Genomic DNA, 13,179 nt, shown 5'->3' with positions numbered 1-13,179 from the left:
TTAGGCCATCTATACCAAGCTCCACCAGCTTTGAAATTAATAATAATTTTTAGCTGCATCTAGCCCGGAAAATAATTTTGGGCATAGTAGCAGTGTGTGGTACTCATTGTATTAGGCTATCTATACCAAGCTCCACCAGCTTTGAAATTAATAATAATTTTTAGCTGCATCTAGCCCGGAAAATAATTTTGGGCATAGTAGCAGTGTGTGGTACTCATTGTATTAGGCCATCTATACCAAGCTCCACCAGCTTTGAAATTAATAATAATTTTTAGCTGCATCTAGCCCGGAAAATAATTTTGGGCATAGTAGCAGTATGTGGTACTCATTGGATTAGGCCATCTATACCAAGCACCACCAGCTTTGAAATTAATAATAATTTTTAGCTGCATCTAGCCCGGAAAATAATTTTGGGCATAGTAGCAGTGTGTGGTACTCATTGTATTAGGCCATCTATACCAAGCTCCAATAGCTTTGAAATTGATAATAATTTTTAGCTGCATCTAGCCCGGATAATAATTTTGGGCATAGTAGCAGTGTGTGGTACTCATTGTATTAGGCCATCTATACCAAGCTCCACCAGCTTTGAAATTAATAATAATTTTTAGCTGCATCTAGCCTGGAAAATAATTTTGAGCCTGTAGCAGTGTGTGGTACTCATTGTATTAGGCCATCTATACCAAGCTCCACCAGCTTTGAAATTAATAATAATTTTTAGCTGCAACTAGCCCGGAAAATAATTTTGGGCATAGTAGCAGTGCGTGGTACTCATTGTATTAGGCCATCTATACCAAGCTCCACCAGCCTTGAAATAAATAATAATTTTTAGCTGCATCTAGCCCGGAAAATAATTTTGGGCATAGTAGCAGTGTGTGGTACTCATTGTATTAGGCCATCTATACCAAGCTCCACCAGCTTTGAAATTAATAATAATTTTTAGCTGCATCTAGCCCGGAAAATAATTTTGGGCATAGTAGCAGTGTGTGGTACTCATTGTATTAGGCCATCTATACCAAGCTCCAATAGCTTTGAAATTGATAATAAATTTTAGCTGCATCTAGCTGGAAAATAATTTTGGGCATAGTAGCAGTATGTGGTACTCATTGGATTAGGCCATCTATACCAAGCTCCACCAGCTTTGAAATTAATAATAATTTTTAGCTGCATCTAGCCCGGAAAATAATTTTGGGCCTGTAGCAGTGTGTGGTACTCATTCTATTAGGCCATCTATACTAAGCTCCACCAGCTTTGAAATTAATAATAATTTTTAGCTGCATCTAGCCCGGAAAATAATTTTGGGCATAGTAGCCGTGTGTGGTACTCATTGTATTAGGCCATCTATACCAAGCTCCACCAGCTTTGAAATTAATAATAATTTTTAGCTGCATCTAGCCCGGAAAATAATTTTGGGCATAGTAGCAGTGTGTGGTACTCATTGTATTAGGCTATCTATACCAAGCTCCACCAGCTTTGAAATTAATAATAATTTTTAGCTGCATCTAGCCCGGAAAATAATTTTGGGCATAGTAGCAGTGTGTGTACTCATTGTATTAGGCCATCTATACCAAGCTCCAATTGCTTTAAAATTGATAATAATTTTTAGCTGCATCTAGCCCGGAAAATAATTTTGGGCCTGTAGCAGTGTGTGGTACTCATTCTATTAGGCCATCTATACTAAGCTCCACCAGCTTTGAAATTAATAATAATTTTTAGCTGCATCTAGCCCAGGAAAATAATTTTGGGCATAGTAGCAGTGTGTGGTACTCAATCTATTTGGCAATCTATACTAAGCTCCGCCAGCTTTCAAATTAATAATAATTTTTAGCTGCATCTAGCCCGGAAAATAATTTTGGGCCTGTAGCAGTGTGTGGTACTCAATCTATTAGACCATCTATACTAAGCTCCACCAGCTTTGAGATTAATAATAATTTTTAGCTGCATCTAGCCAGGAAAATAATTTTGGGCCTGTAACAGTGTGTGGTATTCAATTTATTAGGCCATCTATACTAAGCTCCACCAGCTTTGAAATTAATAATAATTTTTAGCTACATCTAGCCCGGAAAATAATTTTGGGCCTGTAGCAGTGTGTGGTACTCATTGTATTAGGCCATCTATACCAAGCTCCACCAGCTTTGAAATTAATAATAATTTTTAGCTGCATCTAGGCCGGAAAATAATTTTGGGCATACTAGCAGTATGTGGTACTCATTGGATTAGGCCATCTATACCAAGCACCACCAGCTTTGAAATTAATAATAATTTTTAGCTGCATCTAGCCCGGAAAATAATTTTGGGCATAGTAGCAGTGCGTGGTACTCATTGTATTAGGCCATCTATACCAAGCTCCACCAGCTTTGAAATTAATAATAATTTTTAGCTGCATCTAGGCCGGAAAATAATTTTGGGCATAGTAGCAGTATGTGGTACTCATTGGATTAGGCAATCTATACCAAGCACCACCAGCTTTGAAATTAATAATAATTTTTAGCTGCATCTAGCCCGGAAAATAATTTTGGGCATAGTAGCAGTGTGTGGTACTCATTGTATTAGGCCATCTATACCAAGCTCCAATAGCTTTGAAATTGATAATAATTTTTAGCTGCATCTAGCCCGGATAATAATTTTGGGCATAGTAGCAGTGTGTGGTACTCATTGTATTAGGCCATCTATACCAAGCTCCACCAGCTTTGAAATTAATAATAATTTTTAGCTGCATCTAGCCTGGAAAATAATTTTGAGCCTGTAGCAGTGTGTGGTACTCATTGTATTAGGCCATCTATACCAAGCTCCACCAGCTTTGAAATTAATAATAATTTTTAGCTGCAACTAGCCCGGAAAATAATTTTGGGCATAGTAGCAGTGCGTGGTACTCATTGTATTAGGCCATCTATACCAAGCTCCACCAGATTTGAAATAAATAATAATTTTTAGCTGCATCTAGCCCGGAAAATAATTTTGGGCATAGTAGCAGTGTGTGGTACTCATTGTATTAGGCCATCTATACCAAGCTCCACCAGCTTTGAAATTAATAATAATTTTTAGCTGCATCTAGCCCGGAAAATAATTTTGGGCATAGTAGCAGTGTGTGGTACTCATTGTATTAGGCCATCTATACCAAGCTCCAATAGCTTTGAAATTGATAATAAATTTTAGCTGCATCTAGCTGGAAAATAATTTTGGGCATAGTAGCAGTATGTGGTACTCATTGGATTAGGCCATCTATACCAAGCTCCACCAGCTTTGAAATTAATAATAATTTTTAGCTGCATCTAGCCCGGAAAATAATTTTGGGCCTGTAGCAGTGTGTGGTACTCATTCTATTAGGCCATCTATACTAAGCTCCACCAGCTTTGAAATTAATAATAATTTTTAGCTGCATCTAGCCCGGAAAATAATTTTGGGCATAGTAGCCGTGTGTGGTACTCATTGTATTAGGCCATCTATACCAAGCTCCACCAGCTTTGAAATTAATAATAATTTTTAGCTGCATCAAGCCCGGAAAATAATTTTGGGCATAGTAGCAGTGTGTGGTACTCATTGTATTAGGCTATCTATACCAAGCTCCACCAGCTTTGAAATTAATAATAATTTTTAGCTGCATCTAGCCCGGAAAATAATTTTGGGCATAGTAGCAGTGTGTGTACTCATTGTATTAGGCCATCTATACCAAGCTCCAATTGCTTTGAAATTGATAATAATTTTTAGCTGCATCTAGCCCGGATAATAATTTTGGGCATAGTAGCAGTGTGTGGTACTCATTGTATTAGGCCATCTATACCAAGCTCCACCAGCTTTGAAATTAATAATAATTTTTAGCTGCATCTAGCCTGGAAAATAGTTTTGAGCCTGTAGCAGTGTGTTGTACTCATTCTATTAGGACATCTATACTAAGCTCCACCAGCTTTGAAATTAATAATAATTTTTAGCTGCATCTAGCCCGGAACATAATTTTGGGCATAGTAGCAGTGTGTGGTACTCATTGTATTAGGCCATCTATACCAAGCTCCACCAGCTTTGAAATTAATAATAATTTTTAGCTGCATCTAGCCCGGAAAATAATTTTGGGCATAGTAGCAGTGTGTGGTACTCATTGTATTAGGCCATCTATACCAAGCTCCACCAGCTTTGAAATTAATAATAATTTTTAGCTGCATCTAGCCCGGAAAATAATTTTGGGCATAGTAGCAGTGCGTGGTACTCATTGTATTAGGCCATCTATACCAAGCTCCACCAGCTTTGAAATTAATAATAATTTTTAGCTGCATCTAGCCCGGAAAATAATTTTGGGCATAGTAGCAGTGTGTGTACTCATTGTATTAGGCCATCTATACCAAGCTCCAATTGCTTTAAAATTGATAATAATTTTTAGCTGCATCTAGCCCGGAAAATAATTTTGGGCCTGTAGCAGTGTGTGGTACTCATTCTATTAGGCCATCTATACTAAGCTCCACCAGCTTTGAAATTAATAATAATTTTTAGCTGCATCTAGCCCAGGAAAATAATTTTGGGCATAGTAGCAGTGTGTGGTACTCAATCTATTTGGCAATCTATACTAAGCTCCGCCAGCTTTCAAATTAATAATAATTTTTAGCTGCATCTAGCCCGGAAAATAATTTTGGGCCTGTAGCAGTGTGTGGTACTCAATCTATTAGACCATCTATACTAAGCTCCACCAGCTTTGAGATTAATAATAATTTTTAGCTGCATCTAGCCAGGAAAATAATTTTGGGCCTGTAACAGTGTGTGGTATTCAATTTATTAGGCCATCTATACTAAGCTCCACCAGCTTTGAAATTAATAATAATTTTTAGCTACATCTAGCCCGGAAAATAATTTTGGGCCTGTAGCAGTGTGTGGTACTCATTGTATTAGGCCATCTATACCAAGCTCCACCAGCTTTGAAATTAATAATAATTTTTAGCTGCATCTAGGCCGGAAAATAATTTTGGGCATACTAGCAGTATGTGGTACTCATTGGATTAGGCCATCTATACCAAGCACCACCAGCTTTGAAATTAATAATAATTTTTAGCTGCATCTAGCCCGGAAAATAATTTTGGGCATAGTAGCAGTGCGTGGTACTCATTGTATTAGGCCATCTATACCAAGCTCCACCAGCTTTGAAATTAATAATAATTTTTAGCTGCATCTAGGCCGGAAAATAATTTTGGGCATAGTAGCAGTATGTGGTACTCATTGGATTAGGCAATCTATACCAAGCACCACCAGCTTTGAAATTAATAATAATTTTTAGCTGCATCTAGCCCGGAAAATAATTTTGGGCATAGTAGCAGTGTGTGGTACTCATTGTATTAGGCCATCTATACCAAGCTCCAATAGCTTTGAAATTGATAATAATTTTTAGCTGCATCTAGCCCGGATAATAATTTTGGGCATAGTAGCAGTGTGTGGTACTCATTGTATTAGGCCATCTATACCAAGCTCCACCAGCTTTGAAATTAATAATAATTTTTAGCTGCATCTAGCCTGGAAAATAATTTTGAGCCTGTAGCAGTGTGTGGTACTCATTGTATTAGGCCATCTATACCAAGCTCCACCAGCTTTGAAATTAATAATAATTTTTAGCTGCAACTAGCCCGGAAAATAATTTTGGGCATAGTAGCAGTGCGTGGTACTCATTGTATTAGGCCATCTATACCAAGCTCCACCAGATTTGAAATAAATAATAATTTTTAGCTGCATCTAGCCCGGAAAATAATTTTGGGCATAGTAGCAGTGTGTGGTACTCATTGTATTAGGCCATCTATACCAAGCTCCACCAGCTTTGAAATTAATAATAATTTTTAGCTGCATCTAGCCCGGAAAATAATTTTGGGCATAGTAGCAGTGTGTGGTACTCATTGTATTAGGCCATCTATACCAAGCTCCAATAGCTTTGAAATTGATAATAAATTTTAGCTGCATCTAGCTGGAAAATAATTTTGGGCATAGTAGCAGTATGTGGTACTCATTGGATTAGGCCATCTATACCAAGCTCCACCAGCTTTGAAATTAATAATAATTTTTAGCTGCATCTAGCCCGGAAAATAATTTTGGGCCTGTAGCAGTGTGTGGTACTCATTCTATTAGGCCATCTATACTAAGCTCCACCAGCTTTGAAATTAATAATAATTTTTAGCTGCATCTAGCCCGGAAAATAATTTTGGGCATAGTAGCCGTGTGTGGTACTCATTGTATTAGGCCATCTATACCAAGCTCCACCAGCTTTGAAATTAATAATAATTTTTAGCTGCATCAAGCCCGGAAAATAATTTTGGGCATAGTAGCAGTGTGTGGTACTCATTGTATTAGGCTATCTATACCAAGCTCCACCAGCTTTGAAATTAATAATAATTTTTAGCTGCATCTAGCCCGGAAAATAATTTTGGGCATAGTAGCAGTGTGTGTACTCATTGTATTAGGCCATCTATACCAAGCTCCAATTGCTTTGAAATTGATAATAATTTTTAGCTGCATCTAGCCCGGATAATAATTTTGGGCATAGTAGCAGTGTGTGGTACTCATTGTATTAGGCCATCTATACCAAGCTCCACCAGCTTTGAAATTAATAATAATTTTTAGCTGCATCTAGCCTGGAAAATAGTTTTGAGCCTGTAGCAGTGTGTTGTACTCATTCTATTAGGACATCTATACTAAGCTCCACCAGCTTTGAAATTAATAATAATTTTTAGCTGCATCTAGCCCGGAACATAATTTTGGGCATAGTAGCAGTGTGTGGTACTCATTGTATTAGGCCATCTATACCAAGCTCCACCAGCTTTGAAATTAATAATAATTTTTAGCTGCATCTAGCCCGGAAAATAATTTTGGGCATAGTAGCAGTGTGTGGTACTCATTGTATTAGGCCATCTATACCAAGCTCCACCAGCTTTGAAATTAATAATAATTTTTAGCTGCATCTAGCCCGGAAAATAATTTTGGGCATAGTAGCAGTGCGTGGTACTCATTGTATTAGGCCATCTATACCAAGCTCCACCAGCTTTGAAATTAATAATAATTTTTAGCTGCATCTAGCCCGGAAAATAATTTTGGGCATAGTAGCAGTGTGTGGTACTCATTGTATTAGGCCATCTATACCAAGCTCCAATAGCTTTGAAATTGATAATAATTTTTAGCTGCATCTAGCCCGGATAATAATTTTGGGCATAGTAGCAGTGTGTGGTACTCATTGTATTAGGCCATCTATACCAAGCTCCACCAGCTTTGAAATTAATAATAATTTTTAGCTGCATCTAGCCTGGAAAATAATTTTGAGCCTGTAGCAGTGTGTTGTACTCATTCTATTAGGACATCTATACTAAGCTCCACCAGCTTTGAAATTAATAATAATTTTTAGCTGCATCTAGCCCGGAAAATAATTTTGGGCATAGTAGCAGTGTGTGGTACTCATTGTATTAGGCCATCTATACCAAGCTCCACCAGCTTTGAAATTAATAATAATTTTTAGCTGCATCTAGCCCGGAAAATAATTTTGGGCATAGTAGCAGTGTGTGGTACTCATTGTATTAGGCCATCTATACCAAGCTCCACCAGATTTGAAATTAATAATAATTTTTAGCTGCATCTAGCCCGAAAAATAATTTTGGGCATAGTAGCAGTGTGTGGTACTCATTGTATTAGGCCATCTATACCAAGCTCCACCAGCTTTGAAATTAATAATAATTTTTAGCTGCATCTAGCACGGAAAATAATTTTGGGCATAGTAGCAGTGTGTGGTACTCATTGTATTAGGCCATCTATACCAAGCTCCACCAGCTTTGAAATTAATAATAATTTTTAGCTGCATCTAGCCCGGAAAATAATTTTGGGCATAGTAGCAGTGTGTGGTACTCATTGTATTAGGCCATCTATACCAAGCTCCAATAGCTTTGAAATTGATAATAAATTTTAGCTGCATCTAGCTGGAAAATAATTTTGGGCATAGTAGCAGTATGTGGTACTCATTGGATTAGGCCATCTATACCAAGCTCCACCAGCTTTGAAATTAATAATAATTTTTAGCTGCATCTAGCCCGGAAAATAATTTTGGGCCTGTAGCAGTGTGTGGTACTCATTCTATTAGGCCATCTATACTAAGCTCCACCAGCTTTGAAATTAATAATAATTTTTAGCTGCATCTAGCCTGGAAAATAATTTTGGGCATAGTAGCCGTGTGTGGTACTCATTGTATTAGGCCATCTATACCAAGCTCCACCAGCTTTGAAATTAATAATAATTTTTAGCTGCATCTAGCCCGGAAAATAATTTTGGGCATAGTAGCAGTGTGTGGTACTCATTGTATTAGGCTATCTATACCAAGCTCCACCAGCTTTGAAATTAATAATAATTTTTAGCTGCATCTAGCCCGGAAAATAATTTTGGGCATAGTAGCAGTGTGTGGTACTCATTGTATTAGGCCATCTATACCAAGCTCCACCAGCTTTGAAATTAATAATAATTTTTAGCTGCATCTAGCCCGGAAAATAATTTTGGGCATAGTAGCAGTGTGTGGTACTCATTGTATTAGGCCATCTATACCAAGCTCCACCAGCTTTGAAATTAATAATAATTTTTAGCTGCATCTAGCCTGGAAAATAATTTTGTGCCTGTAGCAGTGTGTTGTACTCATTCTATTAGGACATCTATACTAAGCTCCACCAGCTTTGAAATTAATAATAATTTTTAGCTGCATCTAGCCCGGAAAATAATTTTGGGCATAGTAGCAGTGTGTGGTACTCATTGTATTAGGCCATCTATACCAAGCTCCACCAGCTTTGAAATTAATAATAATTTTTAGCTGCATCTAGCCCGGAAAATAATTTTGGGCATAGTAGCAGTGTGTGGTACTCATTGTATTAGGCCATCTATACCAAGCTCCACCAGCTTTGAAATTAATAATAATTTTTAGCTGCATCTAGCCCGGAAAATAATTTTGGGCATAGTAGCAGTGCGTGGTACTCATTGTATTAGGCCATCTATACCAAGCTCCACCAGCTTTGAAATTAATAATAATTTTTAGCTGCATCTAGCCCGGAAAATAATTTTGGGCATAGTAGCAGTGTGTGGTACTCATTGTATTAGGCCATCTATACCAAGCTCCAATAGCTTTGAAATTGATAATAATTTTTAGCTGCATCTAGCCCGGATAATAATTTTGGGCATAGTAGCAGTGTGTGGTACTCATTGTATTAGGCCATCTATACCAAGCTCCACCAGCTTTGAAATTAATAATAATTTTTAGCTGCATCTAGCCTGGAAAATAATTTTGAGCCTGTAGCAGTGTGTTGTACTCATTCTATTAGGACATCTATACCAAGCTCCACCAGCTTTGAAATTAATAATAATTTTTAGCTGCATCTAGCCTGGAAAATAATTTTGAGCCTGTAGCAGTGTGTTGTACTCATTCTATTAGGACATCTATACTAAGCTCCACCAGCTTTGAAATTAATAATAATTTTTAGCTGCATCTAGCCGGGAAAATAATTTTGGGCATAGTAGCAGTGTGTGGTACTCATTGTATTAGGCCATCTATACCAAGCTCCAATAGCTTTGAAATTGATAATAAATTTTAGCTGCATCTAGCTGGAAAATAATTTTGGGCATAGTAGCAGTATGTGGTACTCATTGGATTAGGCCATCTATACCAAGCTCCACCAGCTTTGAAATTAATAATAATTTTTAGCTGCATCTAGCCCGGAAAATAATTTTGGGCCTGTAGCAGTGTGTGGTACTCATTCTATTAGGCCATCTATACTAAGCTCCACCAGCTTTGAAATTAATAATAATTTTTAGCTGCATCTAGCCCGGAAAATAATTTTGGGCATAGTAGCCGTGTGTGGTACTCATTGTATTAGGCCATCTATACCAAGCTCCACCAGCTTTGAAATTAATAATAATTTTTAGCTGCATCTAGCCCGGAAAATAATTTTGGGCATAGTAGCAGTGTGTGGTACTCATTGTATTAGGCTATCTATACCAAGCTCCACCAGCTTTGAAATTAATAATAATTTTTAGCTGCATCTAGCCCGGAAAATAATTTTGGGCATAGTAGCAGTGTGTGGTACTCATTGTATTAGGCCATCTATACCAAGCTCCACCAGCTTTGAAATTAATAATAATTTTTAGCTGCATCTAGCCCGGAAAATAATTTTGGGCATAGTAGCAGTGTGTGGTACTCATTGTATTAGGCCATCTATACCAAGCTCCACCAGCTTTGAAATTAATAATAATTTTTAGCTGCATCTAGCCTGGAAAATAATTTTGAGCCTGTAGCAGTGTGTTGTACTCATTCTATTAGGACATCTATACTAAGCTCCACCAGCTTTGAAATTAATAATAATTTTTAGCTGCATCTAGCCCGGAAAATAATTTTGGGCATAGTAGCAGTGTGTGGTACTCATTGTATTAGGCCATCTATACCAAGCTCCACCAGCTTTGAAATTAATAATAATTTTTAGCTGCATCTAGCCCGGAAAATAATTTTGGGCATAGTAGCAGTGTGTGGTACTCATTGTATTAGGCCATCTATACCAAGCTCCACCAGCTTTGAAATTAATAATAATTTTTAGCTGCATCTAGCCCGGAAAATAATTTTGGGCATAGTAGCAGTGCGTGGTACTCATTGTATTAGGCCATCTATACCAAGCTCCACCAGCTTTGAAATTAATAATAATTTTTAGCTGCATCTAGCCCGGAAAATAATTTTGGGCATAGTAGCAGTGTGTGGTACTCATTGTATTAGGCCATCTATACCAAGCTCCACCAGCTTTGAAATTAATAATAATTTTTAGCTGCATCTAGCCCGGAAAATAATTTTGGGCATAGTAGCAGTGTGTGGTACTCATTGTATTAGGCTATCTATACCAAGCTCCACCATCTTTGAAATTAATAATAATTTTTAGCTGCATCTAGCCCGGAAAATAATTTTGGGCATAGTAGCAGTGTGTGGTACTCATTGTATTAGGCCATCTATACCAAGCTCCACCAGCTTTGAAATTAATAATAATTTTTAGCTGCATCTAGCCCGGAAAATAATTTTGGGCATAGTAGCAGTGTGTGGTACTCATTGTATTAGGCCATCTATACCAAGCTCCACCAGCTTTGAAATTAATAATAATTTTTAGCTGCATCTAGCCTGGAAAATAATTTTGAGCCTGTAGCAGTGTGTTGTACTCATTCTATTAGGACATCTATACTAAGCTCCACCAGCTTTGAAATTAATAATAATTTTTAGCTGCATCTAGCCCGGAAAATAATTTTGGGCATAGTAGCAGTGTGTGGTACTCATTGTATTAGGCCATCTATACCAAGCTCCACCAGCTTTGAAATTAATAATAATTTTTAGCTGCATCTAGCCCGGAAAATAATTTTGGGCATAGTAGCAGTGTGTGGTACTCATTGTATTAGGCTATCTATACCAAGCTCCACCAGCTTTGAAATTAATAATAATTTTTAGCTGCATCTAGCCCGGAAAATAATTTTGGGCATAGTAGCAGTGTGTGTACTCATTGTATTAGGCCATCTATACCAAGCTCCAATTGCTTTGAAATTGATAATAATTTTTAGCTGCATCTAGCCCGGATAATAATTTTGGGCATAGTAGCAGTGTGTGGTACTCATTGTATTAGGCCATCTATACCAAGCTCCACCAGCTTTGAAATTAATAATAATTTTTAGCTGCATCTAGCCTGGAAAATAGTTTTGAGCCTGTAGCAGTGTGTTGTACTCATTCTATTAGGACATCTATACTAAGCTCCACCAGCTTTGAAATTAATAATAATTTTTAGCTGCATCTAGCCCGGAACATAATTTTGGGCATAGTAGCAGTGTGTGGTACTCATTGTATTAGGCCATCTATACCAAGCTCCACCAGCTTTGAAATTAATAATAATTTTTAGCTGCATCTAGCCCGGAAAATAATTTTGGGCATAGTAGCAGTGTGTGGTACTCATTGTATTAGGCCATCTATACCAAGCTCCACCAGCTTTGAAATTAATAATAATTTTTAGCTGCATCTAGCCCGGAAAATAATTTTGGGCATAGTAGCAGTGCGTGGTACTCATTGTATTAGGCCATCTATACCAAGCTCCACCAGCTTTGAAATTAATAATAATTTTTAGCTGCATCTAGCCCGGAAAATAATTTTGGGCATAGTAGCAGTGTGTGGTACTCATTGTATTAGGCCATCTATACCAAGCTCCAATAGCTTTGAAATTGATAATAATTTTTAGCTGCATCTAGCCCGGATAATAATTTTGGGCATAGTAGCAGTGTGTGGTACTCATTGTATTAGGCCATCTATACCAAGCTCCACCAGCTTTGAAATTAATAATAATTTTTAGCTGCATCTAGCCTGGAAAATAATTTTGAGCCTGTAGCAGTGTGTTGTACTCATTCTATTAGGACATCTATACTAAGCTCCACCAGCTTTGAAATTAATAATAATTTTTAGCTGCATCTAGCCCGGAAAATAATTTTGGGCATAGTAGCAGTGTGTGGTACTCATTGTATTAGGCCATCTATACCAAGCTCCACCAGCTTTGAAATTAATAATAATTTTTAGCTGCATCTAGCCCGGAAAATAATTTTGGGCATAGTAGCAGTGTGTGGTACTCATTGTATTAGGCCATCTATACCAAGCTCCACCAGATTTGAAATTAATAATAATTTTTAGCTGCATCTAGCCCGAAAAATAATTTTGGGCATAGTAGCAGTGTGTGGTACTCATTGTATTAGGCCATCTATACCAAGCTCCACCAGCTTTGAAATTAATAATAATTTTTAGCTGCATCTAGCACGGAAAATAATTTTGGGCATAGTAGCAGTGTGTGGTACTCATTGTATTAGGCCATCTATACCAAGCTCCACCAGCTTTGAAATTAATAATAATTTTTAGCTGCATCTAGCCCGGAAAATAATTTTGGGCATAGTAGCAGTGTGTGGTACTCATTGTATTAGGCCATCTATACCAAGCTCCAATAGCTTTGAAATTGATAATAAATTTTAGCTGCATCTAGCTGGAAAATAATTTTGGGCATAGTAGCAGTATGTGGTACTCATTGGATTAGGCCATCTATACCAAGCTCCACCAGCTTTGAAATTAATAATAATTTTTAGCTGCATCTAGCCCGGAAAATAATTTTGGGCCTGTAGCAGTGTGTGGTACTCATTCTATTAGGC

Source organism: Phyllobates terribilis, unplaced genomic scaffold (genome assembly GCF_046119375.1).
Source record: "Phyllobates terribilis strain yellow unplaced genomic scaffold, ASM4611937v1 Scaffold_4__5_contigs__length_816908805, whole genome shotgun sequence".
Lineage (NCBI taxonomy): Eukaryota > Metazoa > Chordata > Amphibia > Anura > Dendrobatidae > Phyllobates > Phyllobates terribilis.
This window is presented reverse-complemented; position numbering follows the sequence as displayed.